We start from the raw sequence: 22,598 nt of genomic DNA on the forward strand, positions 1-22,598 counted from the left end.
GGCCTGAGTCATGATTTTTGAATGCTTGAATTTGGCAGTACTGATTCTGCCCTCTCCCCTAATTCCCACACGGCTATCCCCACTTCTCCCTTTGCCCCCACTTTCCATCCTGTAAAAGAAATGAGGGCCAAGAGGAGAGAAGAACTGGCAGACTAACTTCTCCTAACTAGCAGAACTTGAAGCTCCATCACTGAGCCGGGTCTGTCAAACTTTCCATGTGAAATTCATTGGTCTGAGACTGCCACTGGCCACCAATTCAAGTCTGTGGGAGATTGGAGGGCGAAGAGAGAAGTGGGGATTGGGTGGATTTGCTTGTGGGAATGACATATAACATTTAAAACATTAAAAAAAGAGCAACAACGCTGTGGTTTGTGGTGTGTAGGCATTTATCCAATAAGTAGGTCTTTCATTTAGACGTAAACACTTGACCCTTAGGTCAAGGTCTGTTCTCTAGTAAAGTGTTGCACAGTTGGGTTCCTTTACTGAAAATGCTCTGCCCCTCTCATTCTGGACATACATCATACAGCACTCTTCCGGAGGGAGTCCCTATGCTTTCCTCACACTGACAGAGAAGGCTGGTTGCCAACCTGTGCATTCTGTGCCCCACCCCCAGCCCATCTAAAAAAACTCGTAAGAGATTTGAGAACTCTCCCCAGCAACAGTTCAAAATTACAGTGATACTGGATCCACAGCTTCTCCTTTTGAATATTACAGTCTGCCTTTTCCCAATTGTGATACCCCAGTATGCTTGGCACATATTGGAAGCCTGAGATCATGTGAGATTTGAACCTTGTCAGGAATGCACTGCAGTCTGGGGAGCTGCTTCCAGCTAAAACACAATAAAATTAAACATATAACTAACTGGATACATTTGTTTTAGAATATTGTTTACCAAAGGGTCTAAAATCTCCCGCACCTAATCCTCAGCATGTCCTCCGTTGAACCATAGGTTAAGTCTGCTAATCCCTTCATTACGTATTTGTATACTGAAGGCTCCAATAAGTCTTGCCTCTGTTTATTAAAATAACAACTTGCTGGTTGCCTAACCAACTGGAGATAGCTATGCTCAGATAGTAATTTTACATCAGTAAGCATTTTCCCCCTTTATAATTTATTGAGTTCAGTATAGAACCAAACAATATAGGAGTTCTTACAATGCACACAATGGGGCCAGAATTGTCAGGTTTGTTTGCTTAAAATAAGGCTCCTGAAATCCATATGTAAGGCGCTGAACATCCAGCAGCAATCATTGATTCCAATGCGATTCGCAGATGCTCAGCACCTTTGAAAATCTAGACGCCAACATAAAAGTGACCTAATATGGATTTAGGAGCCTAACTTTATGCACCCAGCTTTGAGTAATCTAGTCTGAAGCCCTTTAAGGTGCCATATTTATAATAAGGTTTGCCCTACTTTCTAACAATTTCCTAGACTGTGTATGCTCAATGAAATTCAAGGATATACAGTATATCAAGTTATACCAGTGAACACATTTTTTAATGCTCCTGCCTGTGCAAGTCAAAAGAGGGAATAATGCCAATTAGCATTTTCCATAGGACAGATTTCAGCCATCTGTTTTGCGTTTTAGTTTTATTTTCTTCTGAAATCTCTTTTTTAGAAAGTGTTTGCTTTGAGGCTGTTGGAAAGACTACTCTGGAGGCTGGAATCTTCAGAATTAAAAAACCATTGGGGGGAAAAAAGGCTTCGGAACTCTCCCTGAGATTCTAGACCTAACTACGTTTTTGGGGTTCTGTTCTCGTTCCATTTTTGGCATCTGCAGCCTGGTGCCAAAGCATGAGAGCTAGAAAAAGCCACTTGCTATTCTTTAGTGGAGGAAAAGGACCTGAGCTTCATAGGGCCTTTATCTGAATTAAGTTCATATGTTTCTGTAAATAGTTGGTCAGTAAAAAACAACAACCCTCAACTTGGATTTGGCATATCATCCATTCTCTTTTTGGAATTTGACTTCATTAAAGATGATATTTCCATGCAGTAATATATAACACAACATACAAAATCACTTGGGGAACTGAAGGAGCGAGGCAGAGGGAGAGAGGGAGAGAACAAAGAAAATTGCTGATCTTAGAATAGTCTTTATAGAAATGAGTGTGCAAACTCAGACATGGGTGGGAATTGAAATAACTGGCCTGTCTGGTACCAAGTGTGGGTTGGGTGTTCTGTACTCAACCGAGGACTGCCTGGGGCCATTGCAAGTACTGTCTCATCTGCTTTAACCAGCACATGAAGCAAAGCAAAAAATCAAGAGGCTTGGGAAGGAGAGAAAATTAAAAAGCGAGAAGAAAAACCACATTGTTTCTTAATTGTGCTTGAGAAAAGGACAATGCCCTAATTTGTAGCTCTTTGTGCCTAGGAACATCTTCCCACTCAACCTGGGCCAGTGGGTTCTCTATCATAATCTTAGTGTTTCAGTACACCTTTACCCCGATATAACGCTGTCCTCGGGAGCCAAAAAATCTTACCGCGTTATAGGTGAAACCGCGTTATATTGAACTTGCTTTGATCCGACGGAGTGCGCAGCCCTGCCCCCCTGGAGCACTGCTTTACTGCGTTATATCCGAATTCATGTTATATCGGGTTGCGTTATATCGGGGTAGAGGTGTATTTAATAGCATCAATTCTTCTTTTAGATATAGTGACTCTTAAATCAGTTTAAGGAGCATGTAAAGCATTCTTCAAAATAGACTTTGGCTTTCCTCTGTAACCTTCTTTTCTCCATAACTATGCGACAGCTTGTTTGAACTGATGTTTGGTGAGTAAAAGTGGTAAATAAGTTAAGCAATGGTAACTAACAGGGAGGGCAACTCCTAGCAATTAAATTACCAGTTTAAGGAGTTGAGGGACAGAGGTGAAAATATAAAAAGGAAAAACATGTAATTATGTGCTGAATAGTTAGAAATCTTATCTTTTAAGCTATTCAGAGCAGTGTCTGTCTGTCTGCTGTCTCGTATAGCGCCAAGGAAACTGTTAGTGATTAATAATAAGTTGAACTGCACATTGCTATGGATATTGTGTTCTGTTTATAGTAATGGTCTTTTCCTGTCAGATAAAGACCAGTCCAGTAATCAATAAGACAACAAGATTTAATCCTTAGCATACCCATTAGATTTTTTGCTAGCTGTGCAGTCTGAAGAGTTCAATAAGTGCAGAAAGAAGAGAGGAGTCAGTGGGTCTTTAATGCTATGCACTAATAAAAGTATTTTGCTCAGACTGGCCACCCCATTATCCTACTGGTTAATGCACTGCTTAGAAATGGCACCCAACTGTAGAAGGACCTGTTTATGCTTCAGGCTTCTTATGAGTGGATCATTATATTAATCAAGGCTTAAATTCTCACATAGTATTTTGCAGAGCCCTGGGGCTTGGAGCTTCAGCGCCGTGGGGCGCACCAGGACTCCTGCAGGTTTGAAAATATTTACCAGTGCTCCGCTCTGGACAGCTCCGGCTGAATTGCCACCACCATTTTTTCAGTAAATAAACTAATATCATTTTTGATTTGTTGGCCAAGCTTGCAAGGCCTTATACTCAATTTGATGACATTTCTCAGTTTGCCACATCCAATTAATTCCAAAATTTCAGGGAATGTTCTAGGCATCAATGGACAGAACTCTACTGATTTTGAGGAATTTTTTTTTTCAGAAAGCCGGAAGGGTGAAAATGGGAGACACATGGAGCCCCCTGGTGGGGAGAAGGTTGGGGAACACTGGAATAGAGGAAGAAGGAGGATGGGGGGAAAGGCAAACAGAGCCCCTGGCATGGGGGATCCTACAGTTCACACATGGTAAGAGGGGAATGTGGAACCATGAGGGAAGGTGGGTATGGGGGAAAAGAGGGAAGGGAGAATGGGAGTGCACACAGTCCCTGGCACTGGAGGAGAATGGAGAGGCTAGGTCTGGGAAAAAGGAGAATGGGAAGTACAGACAGCCCCTCGCTTGGCATGGAGAATGGGGGACAGGGTATGTGTGGCGGGAGAAATGGGGGACCATGGCCCCTGGAATGATGGAGGTGTGGGGGGAGTTGCAGGGAGTCCCTGAAATAGAGGGAGATGGGAAAGTGATACGCAGGGAGCTTGTGGGCATGGGCGAAATGGAGGACTACAAGGAACCTTGGGTGAGCGCAATGAGCTCGGTCTACAGAAACTCTGTCAAGTGGGAAGATAAGACAAGACCAGTAAGGATGGTTCTCCACAAAGAGTTGGGATAAACTGCACTGCAGTGATACTTTCAAAATGTACAACTTTCCATGGTGGATATCTGACTCCCCCCCCAAAATATTGGATAGTTAATTTCTAATGGCTTAAAAAAGATCAAGAGACAGGCAGGAGAAGAGAGGAAAAAATTGTCCTGAAAAATATTTCATCTGTTGACATAAATCTCATAAGGAGAGAGGTTACAAGGCAAGTCAGGCAGTTTGGACAGACGAAGTAATTTCTGGTGCAGAAGGTATGGAAGCAAGCTATATTTCTCAACAATGAGAGAAAAGAGCTTTTCTGAAACAGAGGGGCTAGTGCTGCCATTCTCACTCTCATTGAGTCATACCATGAAACTACTGGTGGAGCAAGGTACTACTCCACATGAGAAGGAGTTACGTACAACCATAAAACACTGCTACGTATTCCTACCCAACCCATGGAAAAACCTGTACATGAAGAACAGGCCTCTTCAGCCATTTTAATGTTATTTTACTAACCAACAATATAATAATATGTAATGAACACATTCAGATGTATAGGCATGGTATATATAAAAAATATTAGCTGAACGTATGTGCAGGTTCACAATGCTCAGAGGAAGTATTTTATGAGATGAAGAAATATTGTACCTTCAAAGCCAGGAGGGAGTTCATCAATATTAAAAAAATCCAAATCGCACGTAAAGAGATTAAAACGACATATGGGGACTTTACATTTGGTGGATACTAGAGATTTGGAAGAAAATGTGGTTTAACAATCACGCCCTTGAAGCTACTGATGTAATTGGCCCACTGTGGAAAATGCATAACTAGATGGATGTGAAAGAGATACAAAATTGTCTGGGTTCTGAGCAGCAAGATTATCAATGACACGTTGGAGGCACTGTTCTCAGCAATGCCATTTTTAGAATCAGCCTGTATCCAGAAGGATGTGCCCAAGCAAGATCAATTACCCATGATTGTGAATTCAATGATAAGCATACATTTAGGAAGTGAAAAAAATTGATAAATTCTAAGACTGTAAGAGTTAGATCCTCATCTTATGTAAATCATCACAGCTCCATTTATTAAATGGAGTTGCACCATTTTACAGCAGCTGAGGATCTGGCCCATGATGAATAGAGTAAAGTCAACAGGCCATGTGTTCCAGTGACTGAGATGATAACAAAACCAATATTAAAACTTGTTTTTGTATGTTTTTTCCATGTCTTTGCATAGCAACTTCTGGCCATCATATGATTAAAAAAACCAGACCTTGTGTCTCTCCAAGAGTGAGAAAAACCAATATAAACTCATCCTCAACTATTGTTCAATCCCTGGATATAATAAACACTTATAGAATATGATGGTGTGCTTGGATATAAAGATTTTCTTGCAAGGTGTTTGAGAGGGCCATATCAATTTTTTATAGCCTGATTTTTTCCCACCCTTACTAGCACTTAGTAACTTACTCCATGTCTAGTCTCACTGATTTCGTTGGGACTACATGTGAAGTAAGGCCTGATCCAAAGCCCACGGAAGTCTTTCCATGGACATATAGGCTATGCCTACACAGCATTTTGGAGTGAGCCTCTCAGCCTGGGTAAACAGACTCTGGTTAGCTGGGCTGGTGTTAGCTCTCTAAAAATAGCTTTGAAAGCTCCGAACCCTTGGCAGAGAGGGTGGCCTTTGGAGCCCGAGGTCCAGCCCAAGCCACAACTTCAAAGAACTATTTTTAGAGCACTAGTGTGAGTGCCGCTAACCAGAATTTGTCAAACTTAGGCTCTCTCCAAAATGCTGTGCAGACAGACACATAAGGGCTTTGGATCAGGCCCTAATGTACTGTACAATGGGCCAGATCCTCTGTTGTGTAAGTCAGAGTGACTCTCAGCTAAATATCTGGCACAGGTGGCAGAATCAGATCCCTACTTTATGAAGGTCTCAAATAAATCTCAAAACAAAACCCTTTATTGCACATGATACCAGAACGTGTTGCATTTTATTAGATATATATGCAGCAAAAACCAGACAAATATATGTGCATGTGTTTTCAGTCGCTCACTGCTTTTTTCCATTTTATTTTCAGGACTTTATTTTGGAAACAATGATGTCACAGTGCTATGGTTGGAACTTAGTGACATTCGTAAAGTGCAGAATAAAGCAAATGGTTCACAGTTTATTCCACGGTTGGTGAAACATCACAGTTTATGTGATGGTTATCCAGTCTGTACATGTGGTATAAATAACAAAGAACACCCACACACAGAGACCAGAATTAGCATGGAAACAAAAAATCTTGACCTTTTCCATGGAGGATGCCAAACGATGTTCTATCCTAAGGGAGACAGGATTCCAGAGCTCCAGGCCCAGCTACGTGGCTCTTCACTGAGGTTTGGGATGATTTGCAGCTCTAATCTTGTTCATTTGCAAATGCTGTTTAGAACATGGGGCAACAAGTGGTACCTCTGAACACTCCTATATTATTTAGGATTTAAGCCATGAACCATTAAGGTACTTTAAGCATGTGCCTAATTCTGAGCACCTTATTAGTCCCACATGCGAACCACACAGGTTCTCAAAATGAAGCACAGGATTAGCTTGGAAAAGCGGGGATTTAGATACCAATATTAAGGATTATAAAAACACTTTCTGAATAATTGGCAAGTCAGAGGAGAAATATTTTCCTCCAGTTAAAAGTTTTAGTTAATGGAGCTCTTTTCCAGCGGCTTCTTTGTTGTCAAATCAGTAAGTACCGTTCCTAAAATTTGTAACTATAAGGCTGCCAATAGGAGATACATTTGGCTATTGTTGACAACTGTGCATGAAATTAAACCCCCTACAGTACAAGTTTGTATTAAAGAAGGGCTGTTTTGTAAGTTGTTCATGAAGATCACCTCTGCTAGGGAAAGAAATGAATTCTGCCTTAAAGGAAGAAATGAGAAAATGTCTGAGTTCAGATGCATTAGGGAATGTCCCTCTATGCAAAGTAGACAGTCTGGAAGTTTTCTTAAATACTATTTTTTGCAGTTAAAAAACCATCAGGAAGCTTTTGTCCCCTACAGAATTTGTGCCTTACTTTGTACAGGTGTGCAAAGAGGCTAGGGGAGGGTCCCTCTCTCTCACGCCCCGCCTCCCAACAGTGGCTACCATCATGTAAGCCTTTTTATTATTTCACATGACCAGGACACTGGTTTTGTCATGGCTATGACTATATCTGTGCATTTTTAGGCTTTGACTTATTTATTAAATCAAAAATCATGAGTTTTATCAGGCTCCCCAGCCAGCTAGACAGGTTGCAGTGCTCCCCATGGTCCATGTAGACATCTTGTTGATGCCTGGGACATCTTACTAGGTGAAGGAAGGCCCACAAAACATCACAAGAGACACAGGAACAGAATAATTTGTAAAAGAACCTTGATTAGTTATACATGTTTTAATAAAACTCTAGGGCCCAGAGCAACAAGATGCCCAGATCCTAAGAACTGAGAGCACTTGATATTGTACAGGACTGGGCCTCTGGTTTTTATTAAAAATTTCCAACTCACCATTGTATTTTCCATGGCAAACTCACTTCCCTATTTATAGGCTAGAGAGACAACGTGGGTGAGGTAATATCTTTTATAGGACCAACTTCTGTTGGTAAAAGAGAGACAAGCTTTTGAGCTTACACAGAGCTCTTCAGGTCTGAGTAGCTCGAAAGATTGTCTCTTATAGGCTGACACTATATTCAAACTTAACCGCTGTTGTTGGCTGGGTCTACAAAAACCTGAGTTTTTATCATGCTACCATTCATTCTGGCTTAATCTTGCTGAAAACTAGAGCTGCCTGTAAGTATGTTAAATGTTATGAAGCATCTTGAGGGAATGGGGATATACCTGCTAATTGTTAAAATTCTCTATTTTCTCTGGGCTTTGAGAAGCTATTGTTACTATTGTATTACAAGGCATTTCTGTACAATGTAAGACTCAGAGATGTAATTTTAAAAAATAATCTTTAAAATCTTCTTTTCCATTTAGTAACTGTGCTTTACTATTAAAGCTCCTCTTTTTACAGTTTGAACTTCTACTTTTCTTCTAAAATAGCTAATTCCTGTGGAGTCACCAAGTATTTGATATAAGATTGTTGCTAAAATGGCAAATATCATTTATATACCCCTAAATATGGCTAAATATGGTTCCTGTTGGCTTTGTGATTTAATAGAAAGCTATGGCCATTTTTCTCAGCATAGATTTTAGCTTTTCCCATCATATATAAACTGTAAACAGTTTTAATACTAATTTGACCATCAAAGGAGAGCTTCACTCTTGAACATTATTTTCTTAAAAAAAAAAAAAAAGTTCAGTGTGGTTATGGCTAGAAAGTTGACAACCTCTGGTACAAATGGCACCTTCTCACTCAACACATTCCCTTCCTGTGTTTCTTAAGGACATAACTGCTTAACTTATCGCCAGAAACAAGTTTCACTATTTTTAGAGCAGCAAAGCCAGTATTCAAGGTGAGCTGGACTGATTCCTCATGAGTAATCAACAAGATCTTCAGTTACATTGTAAGGCGCATTCCTGCTTCCATAGAAGTTACAGAGTTTATGCCATTGGCTTCTTTGGAAACAGGATCAGGCTCCTAACTGGAGAATATTTGCTAATGTGGTGATTCTGTAGTAGGCAGAAAGAACCAAGCTTGATCTTTAGGTCTACAGGGAAATGCTGGAGAGAAGAGTTTCACCTCACTGATGTCAGTAGGATAGCACAGGTGTAAATGAGGATGACATTTGGCCCAGCATAATTTGACTTGTCATCCATCCTATTTTATCCAAGCAATTAAAGCAAATTTTAACGACTGTCATTGTGAAATACATGTTAAAGCAGAATAGAAACATGTTTGCAGTATTTTCTATGTCATATCACAAATGAGGGCAGTTTTGGAAAAAAGGTTTGCCACCAGAATCAGCTTAATGCCCATTTTAATAAACATTAAAAAAAAAGCAAAAAACCCCAAACAATTCAACTGACCTCTCGTATGTTGTATGGTGAGGAACTCTTCTCAATGTATAAACGCTTTGAACATTGACCTTAGTGAAACAGGCTCAGCATTTCTGGACCTCACAGAAATTTGGTGTTTATCCTGTTTCTGTCTTTCTTGAGCCCTCTTTATTCTAGTCCTCAACCAGAGAAGCATATTTATAATAGATGTATATACTGCAGAGTCTTTTTAACCTTCACTTACCCTATTCTGGTCTTAAGTCTACTTCACACAAGTGTGAATCCAGAATAACTCCACTGATGTCAAGGAGCCAAAGACCCAATGAAACCAATGGGCTTGCACAGGATGAAAGCGTCTGTTTCAAACCCTTTAAAAATCAGTCGAAGGCCTCTCCTTGACTTCAATAGGATTTGGGGAAAGTTCTAAGCCTGTTATGTAGCCCACTGGCTTTACTCCACATTTCCATTTTTTGGAGTTCAGAGCACAATTTGGTCCTTTTATCTTATTAGGCACTTTTAAGGCTGACATTTAAATACATCTATATTTGCGTGGGAAGGATGAAAATTGTCCTACACCCTTGGCTTTGGACACAGGCCCAAATTCCTATGTTCAAATCTCTTTTAAAATTTTTTAAAACAAAACAGGAAGTATTACACTGCTATCAGGTTACACTTGGCGCTGGAGTTGCCATTTTGAATACAGGCTCTCTTGGAAGCCTGAAAAAATACTGTGCGGCAAGTCACGCCATGGCAAAATGCCTTTACTTTTCAAGTGACAGCACTGCCTCCTTTCCTGCTTTCAATCAGCTTTCCACAGCGACATTCTGTTGCCAAATTTCATATGGAACGGACACTGTACAGCTAAAATCATCTTGAGTCTTTTGGATTACTGGAATGTGTTAATGATTAAATATGTTATTGATGCAGTTAGATGTGTAGTTTTCTCTTAAATTCAAGGCTCATCATTAATGGAAGTGAAAACTATCTAATACAAAATATTCTATTAACTGTACTATTGTCTGGTAGTTTATCTTGTGATGGTTTGCCTTATCTAAAACAGGAAGGATAAACAACAGGGAGAGAGAGAGGAGTTGTTTAAGTTAAGGGACAACTGATTGATTGATTGATTGATTACCTATCCAATAGAAAAGATAGCCTATGGTATACAACCCCAGTAAAGTTGGAAAGAAAACTGCCAGCACTACACTGGAGCCTACATTCTTGTTTGTGATTGGTACTTTATGGTCAGAAATTCAATGTGCTTCCTTTGTAGGGACTGCTGGTTTACAAAAATACAGTATTGACAGACACTGGGATATTTTTGGCCTGTCAGTAATACACCTCTACCCCGATATAACGCGACCCGATATAACACGAATTCGGATATAATGCAGTAAAGCAGTACTCTGGGGAGGCGGGGCTGCGCACTCAGGCGGATCAAAGCAAGTTCGATATAACGCGGTTTCACCTATAACACGGTAAGATTTTTTGGCTCCCAAGGACAGCGTTATATTGGGGTAGAGGTACTTTTGAATTAGAAAAATTATGATTACATTAAATCTAGTGTAGAGATAATCTCTTAAATTTGTGGGGGGAGGGGGTAGATTGTTATATTTGATGAGAAAAATGATTTCCAAGAGGGAATATTGGGTAATAAATTCTGACTTATTGAATTATTGAGAGGAAGGATGGTCAGTGGTTAGCCAAGCCACTAACCTGGGCCATGGGAGACCCAAGTTTGAATTCCCTTCTCTGTCACAAACTTCCTGTGAGACCTCGGGCAAGTCATTTAGCTTCTCTGAGCCCCACTTTCCCATCTATATAATGAGGATAATAGTACTTCCCTACCTCACAGAGGTGTTGTGAGGATAAATACATTTTGTATACAAGTATCTATCCTGTCTATCTATAAGTCCCTTAGATAGATAAGATAGACTTATAATGCACACAGACAGTCAAAGTTCTCATCAGCAACCAGATTCTTCCTTTCCTCTTGCCCAATTTACAGCACATACACACGTGTGGCTGTACATGGGTGTGTACATACACATAGTGATCGCTACAGATGGAAAAATATTCTTTTAACAGTATAATATAAACATTGCTAAGAACAGTGGATAGGAATGTCTAGTGGAAGGTAAGCTTCTGATTACTTTACTTTATAGTGGATCCAAGATCTAAGGTTGCGTACATGCCAAGTTAGTCAATAAAGTTCTGCTTTCCAAACCATACTGTAGTTTTACATTTTATAGCACAAAATAGTATTCTAAGTTTATGGGAAATCATTTAAGAGGCACTTTTTATAGCTTGCAGCAGTAGCAAAAAATGCAGACACTTCAATAGTGATTTTAATAAAAGCAAAATCACTGTTTATAGAGGCTGATAAAAATGTACTTGAGACAGCTGAATGGTTCATATACTCACTTTATGGCAATGTTAAAACAGAACATTTGCTTAGAAATTGTCTGTGGTGATTGTGGACTTTAAAATACTCATTTTGTAATAAAATCTAGTAAAAGTATAACCAGATTAAAGTACAATTTAAGCCAATAAATATTTGCTTTTTCATCCAACAATTTAGAATTAGAACATTCAAAAGGTCATATTCTAAGTAGTCAGTGATATTTGGGCTTACAATATAAAATTTTTAAAAAGTTGGCCATTTTTATTGGAATAACACCTCTCTTTATACATTGATCTGGAAATTAAATAGCCCTCACTGGTTCATTCTTCTTCCTATATTTATTAGGTGCTGGATTACTGTATGTAAAGTCTGTTTCCCAGAAGATGTATGAGATTTGATTTTAAACCATGACTACCAGTGCCACCAACCATTATTAACGATAAGTTTAATGCATGCTATACATTAGTGAAGTATGGTGTAGTTAGGTTTTTAGACAAAAGGTCTACATGCACTGGACACAGATCAAGCACATATGTCTCTCTCATTAATCCTTTCTGGATTCAAAATATTAATATAGGGCTTGATTGTGCAAATTGAACACCATTCCAACTCAGGCGTGATAGAGAGCCTCCTCACAGCACCCATGGTGCAAACTGGGGAGGAATTTTAGCTCAGAGAATCTTAACTTTGTCTTTTGTCACTTTCTGACTACACTTTGCAATCCTAGGACAAGATTATACCTTTAAGCTCAGCCCAGAATGTGGGGCGGTGCATAGCTGTATTAGCCAGGAGGAACATTGGGAGCCAATTATGATTCAGACTCATTACTTCTTTGGGCTCCCCATCTTGTACATAGGGGAATCATTTACTACACATCTTTTTGAGGCATACAATTCTCTCCCCATATGCCCTGTCAGTTGTGTTGACCAGTTCATAAGGGGGCAATAAATCCATGGCTTTGCGCACATTGCTTTTCTCTAGTAACTTGCGTAGAGAGGGGATTAATGTAGTCCATGGCTGTTGCTACACATCCTATTGAGGACTTAAGTGGTGCACAGACCTTCCACTGGTCCTTAGAGAGCAGGAAACCAGAGAACACTGCAGGGACACTAGACAACTGGCTTCTTATTAGCATTGCCCCTTGTCTGAAGAGTAGCAGGTGTTGGTGCCTTGCAGGTCAGTTTTCCATTGGAGGAGAAATTAGTGAGGGAGAATCTGGTTATATTTTTATTGTAACTTATTTATTTACATGCATACACCACGAACCTTGCACAGAGGTGGTCACAAACAACACAGAGGTATTTCTTCTTTCAGGTATCTCAGCCCTAACACCAATACCTGGTTCACAGGGAGCAGTTGTGTCTCAATAATTTACTCTAGTTAGAAAGATGAAAGCAGAGAGCAAACTCTCCTGCTGTTTATCACAGCTCCCTTAAAAAAACCCACGAAACTAAGACCCAATGCAGCATTTCTTCAAAGATTGTATACTCCTCACATGCTATGGAAAAGAACCTGAAAGCCACTAAACTAAGAAAAGAATTATTACTGAACAAGCATATGAAAGAAAAGAGGTATCAGCAAGGTGTTCCCTGGAACTTTAAATTAACATCTGTGAGAAGGATAGTATAACTAGTAAAAATCTGTAGATAAGTACACCTTTACCTCGATATAACACTGTCCTCGGGAGCCAAAAAATCTTACCGTGTTATAGGTGAAACCGCGTTATATCCAACTTGCTTTGATCCACCAGAGTGTGCAGTACCACCCCCCTGGAGCGCTGCTTTACCGCCAAATTCGTGTTATATCGGGTAGCGTTATATCGAGGTAGAGGTGCACTTAAAAAATCATGAGTTGCCCTAAAGCACCAAATGTTTTGAGAAGTCAAGTTCTACAAAATAGTTTGGTGACTACAAAACATTTCCCCTCCCCAACAGGGGTTCCCATGTCTAATGATATTGTTACCATGACTCCAACACAACTTTTTGGGTCACTTTATGTTAAGGTTCCATTTAAAGACTATGGAGCACACAGGTCAACAGGCTGATGATATCACTGACTTAGAACCAGCCATAACACATACTACTTATGTCTGAATCATGCTTATAACTAGAGCTGGTTGCAAATTTTTCAGTGGAATGACTTCCCAATAAAAAAATATGCCCTTTTGGCAAAACCAAAGTTTTCCACTAGAAAATTTCAGGTTTTCCCCACCAAAAATTAAGTTTTCTGTCAGGGAAAATTGAAATGAGGGCTCCCCAGCTGGAAGACTCATGTTAATTTTTCTTTCTGCCATGAAATTAACAAAAACTTTCCCAGATGGGCTGTCAAAGCTAGGCCCCTGGCTCTGTCTGCCCACCTTCCCCCACCCCATTCGGCAGCAGTCTTAGGGAGCAAGACAATCTTAACTGCAGCTGGAGATTAATGAAATTAGTGCAACAAAGCGCGAATATCTTAAAGACACAAAGTTGTTTGAAGGTCCCTTAGTGGGCATCTCATCTCTTCATAAGGTGTGTTGTGACATGGCTGTTGTCTGTCATTCTGGGGGCTGCCTTCATCAAAAACCACTACTTTCAGGGTTGAAAGGTTACAGCTTTTGAAGTCTGGCTAGCAAATGTTGTGCCATTATTCACAAAGTCATAGAATTATCTTCAGGAGGAAATGCTTCTGGGAACTCTGATGTAGCTGTATTTACAGCTGACAATAACTATTGTGGGTGAGGTAATATCTTTTATTGAACCAACTTCTGTTGGTGTGAGAGACAAACTTTTAAGTTCCATGGAGCTCTTCTTCAAGACTGGGAAATGTAGGCAGAGCATCACAGCTAAGTACAAGGTGTAACAGATTCTTTAGCATATGTAGTTAACACATTTCAAGGGACCATTCAAGGTGAAGTGGTGCATTAACAACTCTCCAGTCATGGGGGGAAAGGAGAAAAAAAAAAGGTGTGTGTGTGTGTGGGGGGGAAGGTTGAAGGTTATAGATTGTTGTAATAAGCCATAAATCCAGTATCTCCATTCAGTCCATGACTTTTAGTGTCTAGCAAAGTTATGAATTTAAGCTCCCAGGCTTATCTTTTGAAAGTGTTGTGCAGGTTTCCTTTGAAGGTGAGGACTCAGAGGTCAGATATAGACTGATTACTTTGTGAAAAGGGCTCATATGGTGCTTGTCTTTTATCATTTTTCTATGAGAGTTCATTTGAGAGTGCAGTGATTGTCTCGTTTCACTCACATAGTTGTTACTGGGGCATTTAGTGCACTTGAACTCCCACAGAAAAATGATAAAAGACAAAAAACACCATATCGAAAGCTTGTCTCTCTCACCAACAAAAGTTGGTCCAATAAAAGATATTACCTCACCCACCTTGTATCTCTAATAACATGGGTCCAACATGGTTACTACATCACTGCAAACAATAACTGTTGTGTTCAATGCAGCGAGTACTACATTTTTTCTTCATATAACAAAATTCCAGATGATTGGAACCAATACTAGTGTGCAGGCAGGGTATGGTATCCATTTTGAAAGCCTTTTGCTGTTGCTGCTGAACAATGACATGCATGAAGGACTTCACAGTGTGACTCTACTGCCAAAATTAATTTTACATGATCTGACTGTAGTTTAGTTTGGCATCACCGAAAGGCATAATCAAAAGTCACTGTCATGTGAAAAAACTGAGTCATTGGTGGCTTAAGAAAAAAGGAAACTTTAAAAGAATTCCTATGCAGTTTTCTGAATTGGAGAGATGCTCTGCAGCAGCTCGGGCTGGGTGCTGCTCATACCAGCAAGGGCCACAACCTGAAATATTGGATGTTTTTCACAGATAATCTAGTGGCTAAAGTACTTGACTGGGAGTCAGAGGACCTGGTTATTAATCTCAGGTCTGCCCCGGACCTTCTGCGTGACCTCAGGCATGTTGCTTCAACTCTGTGTCACTGCTTCCCCACACACCCTTTGTCCATGATTTCTGTTTAGGTTGTAACTTTTCAGGGCAGGGATGCTGGCCCTTGCTATGTGTTTGTACAGTGCCTAGTACCATGGGACCCCTAGTTTCAGCGGGCGCCTTTAAGAGATACTGTAATACAAATGATCAGTCTACCCAGTGAGAGCTTCAGAAGGCACTACACCTCCCAGGAAGTGCCATTCTTAAAGATATTTTCCCTTTTCCAGCTGGCCTGGTCTGCTACCATGGCTTCAACATCTTCCCTATCTCTTTTGGGGAGGTGAATGGCTCTAACCGGGACTCAGGGGATCACAATTGTGACCAGCCTCTGGATGTGTGATGCAAATTAGGGAAGATTCCTTATATATTCCCGCCTTGCTCACCCAGGCTCAGTGCAGAGCCCCATCAGATCTTTGCAGCATTCAGATGTTTGGTATCTCTGACCACCTGCAGGAGCTCTAATTGCAATGAATAGGAAAGAAGTTTCATTACTTTTTAAAATGGTGCATGACTGAGTGTGAACATGCACCCACACGTGTTAATAAAGAAACTATTACTAATGGGTTAAAATCCTGCAGTTCATATTCATTTCATAGTCAAAACTCTTTCCTTTCATTCAGGTATTGTCCATAGTGTCATGCCATTATGTCAACCTTACTTACAGTTCTATCAGTCTTTTCCTTAACTGTACACCATACATGCTGTGCTGTATTTAATAGGAAAGTTTTACACTCTGACCTGATGCCAATCTCACCATGCACACCATTGTAAATTAGGGATAATACCACTGAAGCCTCAGGATATTAAGACATAATTGCACGTACTTGTTATCCATAATAGCTGTGCCAGTGTGGTGGAACATAATCCCATCAGCAACACACCGTACACCATTGAGATAGCTGGTACATCTGTGGTTTGCTAAGGTAAACTGTTCTGTGCTGTCTCATTTGTGGAAAACATTCCACATGGTACAATCCTGGAACCTTAACACCTTTCTGGTGCTGAATGGCTGCAGTCTCTTTTTTTATAGGAATTCAGGGCTCATCAATAGAATTTACGTTGCAAAACAGAACATCCTCTGTAACATAAGCGGAAATGTCATGTTTTGGGACTGTAAATATGGTCCTCTCTGTTCTGCCAAGGTGGATAAATTAATACTTTATGGGTCTGCTTGCACACTATGGTACTTAATCTCCCGTCTACCTACTATATCATCTACAAAGAAGGCACTTGAATAGGAGTCAGGAAACTGGCTTCTAGTCTCAGCACTGCCACTTCCATGCTGTGTGATGTTGGGTGAGTCACTTAATTTCTTTCTATCTCAGCTTCCCTATCTGTAAAATGAGGATAATGATACCTAGTTTGGTATGAGATCCTTGGAGGAATAGTGCCAGTCAAGAATTATCACTACCGCAGTAGAGATGGGATAAGTGGGATGGACACTCCTTCAGCCAGCACTACCAATATAATCCTTACAATGAATGTCCATGCTTTCCACTGAATTTTGGGCAATGTGAAAATTAAAAGATGCTGGTGAACTGCTGCCTGAGAGAGAAACAGCAAGGCAGCTGCTTCCAAACTTCCCTCCAGAGCCCAGTCTTTGCTTCTCCAGCAGCTCCCAACAGGCAGCTTCCAGCACTGTTTTATTATTACAAAGCCTTAATCAGGAACATGGTAAATTCTTAATCTAGCCTTTCTGGTAGACAAGATATCTTGTCTTCCCGTGAGGAGTTGCTAGACAGAGAAAGGAGGAGTGAGAGAATGCAGGGATAACAGAGCCATGGTAATCAGAGGTATAGGTGAGCCATCCTTAAAAGAAGAACAGAAAGAATATTATACTTAATCTGATCTTTTAATGATTATAAGAAAAAAAAAGATATTATGCCATTTATTTTTGTCGTCTCCTTCCCATGTGGACTTTAATTGCTAGAAGAGTATGACTAATATAGAGCAGAAAAATATTTCGAATAGAAACTTTTAAATTGTAATAGGATTAAGACACTCCAGCATGTGTTTTATCAGTCCATTAATAAACACCGTCTGGGCAGGTAAAGGTCATGGTTCAACATATACCCAAGATATGTGTTAATAGGTCGGTAAAATTTACCATGTCTTAATGCTACAAGATAACATTTAAGTTAAAAATAAAACAAGAATAAGGTGAGCTTTGGTTTTATACCAGGATAACTCTATTGATTTCAGGAATGATTCTTGAATTACACAGAAGAGGATCATACCTAATGTCCCTTATTGTCAGGTAGTCATTTATTTCACAGATGTAGAAAGTGAGGAACAGAGAAGTTAAATGACTGATCCAGGATTACAGAGTGAGTCAGTGAGAGAGCCAAGAACCAAACTCAGTAGTTCTGACTCCAGGCTAAATTATATTTTTGTTTTATTACATTATGATGAGATTTGGCTAATTACTCAGAGATGATAAAACATTTTAGTTTAAATATTTTTTTTATTGAAAAATGGCCTTTGGACCAAAATAATTTTTTTTGCAGAAATCTATTATGTGTGTATAAACGGAAACCCAAAACAGACAGGCAGGAGAGTGGGAGATGGTAAAAACATTTTGTTTTGTTTGTTTTTTGAGTTTGAGAATGAAAGGTTTTACTGGAAACTGAACATTTTTACTAAAAGTACTTTTTGAAAACCAAAAATATTTTAGCTTTCTGTTGCATAAAAAAATTCAATATTTCCCACAAAATACAATGGATGTTTTCACATCAGATCTAGTAGTCATTCAATTTCCCCACCTCCAAACTGCCTGTGGTATTGAACCTCAGAGCAGCATACAAATCATATGAGCAATACAAAACAAGAAAATTCTGTATGGAACTCTGCCCACACAATTCTTCCAAAAGGATATTGAATGACTGGAGGCACTGCTTAAAAGTTCTTACTAAATAAAGGGCTCAGTAATATAGATTCAGGTTTCAATAAGACTAATGAGTTGACTATAGCCTAGTGTGAATGAGGATGGCAGAATAGGGCCTTACTGATATGAAATCATTCTGGTTTTGTCATAATATTGTAATGACACTGCTGTAAACTTCAAATGCAACATCCAGCCAGCAGAAGGCTTCATAATCCCTTCAGCACAGGAAAGGGACAGCAGTACCGGATGGCAGAAGGCTTAAGAGAGGGCTGCTGGAGAATGCATGGGAGCTAGAGCAGCAGGCTGGAGGCAGCAGCCTGAGCGTTGGCAATGCAGAGTAGACTGGGGAGCCAGGCTGAAAGGCCGGGAAGCAGCCTGTTATTGGCAAGGGGGCCAGTGGTAATGTGTGACAGGAGAATGCTCTGGAGTGGCCTGCAAAAAGGAAGGCTGTACAGATAAGCCCTAACAAAATGGACTTTCATACCCCTGCCCCCTAGGGGCTGAATTAGGAACTGTTTGTTCATCTTTTGCTGTAACTTAAAGCCCACATCGAGAGTAATTGCAACATTTATTTCTGTCAGCCCAAATAAAGCAACGCTCTGTTATTTGTTCATGGGAACCCACCAAAGGGGATAACCTGAAGGGCCTAGTGTGTGGAGCACCTACACTTGCCACCAAGTTTTTGGCACACACAACATGCTCCCAGAGATCTAGGGGACTGAGGTACCACAGCACTCCCAGCAACACCCTGAAGTGGGGTTGGGTATAGTACTTTTGTGATGCTATAATAGAGACTTTGAATAGCACAAGTGATTTTAAAACAAGTATATCAACAAAACTATACTTAGTTCTCTTTCAGAGGCTAATCATTTTACCAGATGACACCATCTTTGGACATTCATGGCTTGTGGGAATCAATAAAAATGTATTCAGTGACATTTACAAGCTCTGATTAGTGCCTGGGAAAATCCATGCTCATGGGATATACACAAAGGTTTCATTTGAGTCACAGTGAAAACACACTAGTACATTGTCTTCAGCCGGTTCACTTATGCAATTTACTACATGATGCTTTTACAAAATGGTACATAAGGAAAAGTTTTCCTTTCACGGATATCTACGAAATCCTTTCTTCTTTCAATAATAAATTGCTTTCCCAGCTTTGGACTAAATTCAGACCTGGTGTATGCAGGTGAAACAGCACTGATAACTGTCCCCATTGTGTCTTTTATCCTCTCAGTCAACAATATACACATCAAGCCGGTGTGGGGCGGGAGGGAGGGGAGAAGCTCACTGTGAATGGAGGTGTGGAGGGATAGAAGTGGGAGCTACTGAGACTCAGCGGGGGGGGGGGGGGGAGAGGAGCCTGCTCCAGCTGGAAAGGGTGTTCTGGCAGTTCCTTAGTGGCTTGTGTTCTGCACACCTCATCCCTCCCCCAGCAGCTAGTATCCTAGGCTTCTCTGCCTTTGACAGCTGGTGTCCTGTGCACTGACACCCACTGTAGCCCACCCACGTGCAGGTGCCCTGTCCCTCACCCCAGCGGCTGGGGCACGTGGTCTTGCCCCCCCCATGAGGCTGGGTGTCTCTGACAGAACCTCTCCATACACTGTGTCACCCCCATGTGGTCCTGCCCACCAGCTGAGGCCAGTGTGGCTGCTACAGCCGCCCAAGTGAAAGAAGACAGAGAGAGAAGAGTTGTTCCCATCTGCTCCATGGCAGCCAGCCCGATCCCGTGCACTGCAGCTGCTGCTCCAGCTTCTCCTCTGGGTCCTGATTTTGCCTCTGCCCTCCTCCCTCAGGCACACAGGGGCAGAAACATACCTGCCATCTGTTCCTGCCTCTGCAAGATAATATGGTGGTGGAAAACATTGTGGGGGAGGCAGAAACATACATCTGACCCAGCAATATTTCCATTGCACAGTAGCCCCTCTCTGCGCACCCACAACCCTGTTTCTACCACCTCAAGCTAGAAAAAACTAGGCTGAGCAGAAAACGTTGCCTCTTTCTGTCAAAAGTTATTCTTTGAGTCATTCTGAATTCAAGTGGTCTACTGCAAATTCAAAGGAACTAAAAGGCAATCTGGCTGCAATACTTACCTGGGCCCTGGCCTATGTCACCACACAAGGATGTAATGAAGGAGTAAGAGCCTCCCGTGTGGCATCCCTGAATCCCTGCTGCATGCACAGAGAGGTAAGCAAGGCTTGTGTATCCTGTATTCCCCCTCCTCCTCAGAAAGTTGGGCATGGAGTAGATAGAGAATGGGCAGAATTTTGGCTCCACCCCATCGCAACCAAACCAGCACACTGAGCCAGCATGGAGAGCTGGGGTTAGTAATCTGTTGCTAGTATGGGCCAACAGCAGTTTACCTCTTCCCAGGAGCGAGGGAGGAGGATGGGCTACATATCACCCCGGATGCAGAGCAGGATATAGAAGCACAATCTAGCTCACCGTCATGTGTAAAAAGAGCACATTTTTACTACTGCTACTACTATATGGTCTACTACCTTCAACTCTATAGACTCTGCTGGGGCTTTTACACATTCATTACTTTGTATCCTGTTCTACGATTTTATTCTGTTTATTATTGCTGAAGTGAGATCTTTCTTTCATGCCTTTTTTTAAACATACTTTATAAGTAAATATATTTTTTTTAAAAGTTACTCTTCACAGCAGAGGCATGAATGTTCAACGAATTCACAAAGAGCTCCATTGTGCCTTTAGGCACATCCCTGATCAAGAGGTAGTACATAAAACGGCACCATCCCAGGAATAGTCCTGGGAGATGTTGAGTCTTGGAGACACCCTTTTGAGGCACAATTACTTCCCTGCTCTTCTTGCTCCAAGCAGAGGGGTGGAGAAAAGTTATTACAGCTCTTGAATCTGTACAGCTTACTTCCCTGCCCCATGTCTGTCCATCTGTTCTGATTAGGGAGTTAGGGTACAGACAAAGCTCCACCCACACAAAAGCCTCAAAAAGATCAGGGCAAAATTTTTCAGCCGAAACTTTTTTTTGGCAAATAATGCAGATTCTGCCACACTGATGTTTTGCAAATTTGGCTCGGTTTTGCTGGATTGTTGCCCCTCCCCGCCCCCCACCAAGCTCTTTAAATGATTAAAATAGCACGCACACATTTCAATTGTTTTTTATGCTTTTTGATTCATTGAAAAATTTGAAAATTTTAATTCAGAGCAAAATTGCTTTTCCAATTTTTTTGGAATTTCCAGCAAATTGAAAAATCCATTATTTGTCCAGCTCTACTTATTAATACATGGATTTGTCATAAGCAGCAAGTGGCCATCAGAAGCCATTAGGAATACACTTCACTGCTGCTTACAGTGCCTGTCAGTCCCTTGTGAGGAACCCTGCTGTGGTGATGAGATTCCTGTAGTAGAAGAGAAACTGGACACATAATATCACAGTGCATCAGTCAAGAGATGTACACATATGTACATGAAGTAATTCAGTGTAAACTTATTTAGATATTTGTGGTTTTTCAAAGAAAAAGATTTATTCATATTTTTCAAAAATCTTTTTTAAAGGTTAGAGAAGTTAGAAAGTGTTATACATGACACAGTTTCTTTTGGTTCAGGATCATTATACACAGTTTGGTAGATAGGAAATTGGTGCAATGTTGTTATAACTCACTATGAAAACATGTTTTGGTACAGCATAGGTATGTTATATTACATGGAAAAGAATGTTATTCATTTTGCAAAGTCAAGCTCTCAAAATTAGGAAATGCTGCAATTAAGGTTAGTGCAATCTTTGCACATGTAAAGGTATCAGACAATTAACTAGTTAAAAATAACAAAAAAAATACATGACTAAATCAACAATTAAAATTATAGAGCATATAATCAACGTGTATGCCAAAGGCCTCCTAATACCCAAAATGTGAAGGAGGTAGGCCGTCATTCTCCTTTACGCAAAACAGACACGTTGTTCAGCTTTCCAAATGCTAAATAATAGTAATACTTAGCTTTTCTAACATTTTTATGGCTGAATTAGAACAACGCTTCCTCAGCTCTCGTCCCCTAACACCCCTACTCTACTTGCGCTACATTGATGACATCTTCATCATCTGGACCCATGGAAAAGAAGCCCTTGAGGAATTCCACCATGATTTCAACAATTTCCATTCCACCATCAACCTCAGCATGGACCAGTCCACACAAGAGATCCACTTCCTGGACACTACAGTG

This window comes from Terrapene carolina, unplaced genomic scaffold (assembly GCF_002925995.2).
Source record: "Terrapene carolina triunguis isolate 2854851 unplaced genomic scaffold, T_m_triunguis-2.0 Scaffold180, whole genome shotgun sequence".
NCBI lineage: Eukaryota > Metazoa > Chordata > Testudines > Emydidae > Terrapene > Terrapene triunguis.